Genomic DNA, 2,247 nt, shown 5'->3' on the forward strand with positions numbered 1-2,247 from the left:
ATTGTGGGGGTTCTTCTTGTTGGTTTCTTCTACGCTGGCAGTTTGTAATCAACGAGGGAAAGGGGACGAGCCGTTCGTTATTTGTACCTGTAAATAAGAAACCAAGCTTTATATGATGACTGGATCAGCAGGCCAACACTCCGACCACGCGGTGGCTCTGGCGTACGTCGGGGGATTTTGTACAGGAGAGAATTCAACCTTTATATGTTTTTGATATGGCTCACATTGTTGAAATTGTTTGGCTTTGTCGTCTTTGCGATCTTCTGAAAACCATCCCATGAATATCTTTTCTATTTATGCTCTTCAACGTCGCAAGCCTTTACAAAGATGTCAGCCGGGAAAGAGCGCGAGAGAGAGAGAGAGAGAGAGAGAGAGAGAATGAGATTGAGAGAGACAGAGACTTTACTGCCACAGTACTATACTATCTGTTGGAGATGGTGGACGCAGCCTTTTACAGCCCTTTTGTGCCTTGCCGTTCTGAAATTTGACTGTGTGTGTGTGTGTGTGTTTGCAAGTGAGTGTGTGTGTGTGTGTGTGTGTGTGCGCACAGTGGCCACAGCTGAGATTATACTTACCGTCTGACAGTTTGTGTTAAAACGCCACAGGACCTGACCTTTGACCCCTCCTGGTGTCCGTTCCCCCCCCACCCCCTCCCCTCCCCCCTCTGGTTTCCCCCTGCAGCCTCCAGCCAAGCTGTCCCCCCCCCCCCCTCCCCCTTCACCCCCCCCCACCCCCCCATTCTCAAGGTAATGACTCCACAGGCAGACTCTCTCCCCCCCCCCCCTCCCCCGCCCTTCCATCACCCATGTCTCCCATTTCAGATACATTTTATTTTTAAAACTTTAATTTATTTATTAGCTATAATTTTATTTTTAAAAGTAATTTTTTGCATAGTATTCTTTATAGCGAATGACGTGTCCCTTTTCAAAGAAGTAGATGGCCTTTAAACTTGTTCTGTTCTTATTTTTAGTCAAGGAGGTACTTAGGAAAAATGGTACATGCTGTAATCTTTCGTTTTATTTATCTGATGTAAATTTATATTTTAAATATGTCGTTGTTTTCCATTATTCGTTTTTTGAGATTGAGGGTCATTTAGCTTATTATGTATTAATGATGTTCATTTTTTGTGACTTTCATTTTGTGTATGAACTTTTTAATTATTGCTTAATAACGAGATACATGTTATCTCCATTTCTTTGTCTTTGTTTAGTTCTGCCTTTCCCTTGCTCTCACCTGAGGTGCCGTTGTCGCTATTCTTGTGGCTTTTTTTAAAGAAGCTTTCCGACTCTTAACATACTGAACATCGCTGTCCGACCAGTGCTCAGTGTGCTTCAGCATACTCTGTAATTGTACTGTCTTCGAAGAAACGTATCTTTTGTATATGTATTTGCAATAAAAGAGAAAATGCTTGCGAAAAATTAAATGGTTGCAACTGTATTCATTTGTGTTTCACCCTTAAAATGAACATAACATAAGCTCCCACTCACCCAGAGTCAATCACTTTTAACAATCACTCTTAGCACAACAAAATGTAGGGCCACTGCACTCTCTCCCTCTCTCTCTCTCTCTCTCTCTCTCTCTCTCTCTCTCACTCCAAAAAGCCTTGTTTTCCTTTCCTTCTTTTTTTATATTCCTCTTTTTATTTTCTCTCGTCAGCTAGTCCCAGCGGGGGGGCAACTCCTGTCTGCATGTTGCAAGACTCATGAGACCAGGGAGGGAGGGGGGGGAGGGAGGGAGGAGAAGGAGAGAGATGAGGGACGGAGGGGAGGGAGGGAGGAGAAGGAGAGAGATGAGGGACGGAGGGGAGGGAGGGAGGAGAAGGAGAGAGATGAGGGACGGAGGGAGGAGAAGGAGAGAGATGAGGGACGGAGGGAGGAGAGCGGTCGGGTGGAGAGAGGGAATGAGGAAGGAGGGAAAGAATAAGGGACGAGATGGAGGAAAATAGGAGATGGCGGCAGGGAGGGAGAGAGGGAGGGAGGGAGAAAGGTTGTAAGAGAGGGAGGGAGGATGGAAGCAGAGGGGGGAGGAAAGGGAGGGAAAGGAGAGGGAGGATAGAGGGAGGAAGGGAGAGAGGGAGGGAGAAATGAAAAGGATGGATGAAGAGAGAGAGAGAGACAGAGAAAATAAGGGAAGGAGGGAGCATAAGATAGGAGGAAGGGAGGAAGGAAGGAAGGAGTAAGCGAGGGAGGCTATTCACATAAATTGATAAAACGGAATTATATAAAACAAAAACAAAAATGTTCAACT

The sequence above is a fragment of the Micromesistius poutassou genome (genome assembly GCF_964030765.1).
Source record: "Micromesistius poutassou genome assembly, contig: SCAFFOLD_1658, whole genome shotgun sequence".
NCBI lineage: Eukaryota > Metazoa > Chordata > Actinopteri > Gadiformes > Gadidae > Micromesistius > Micromesistius poutassou.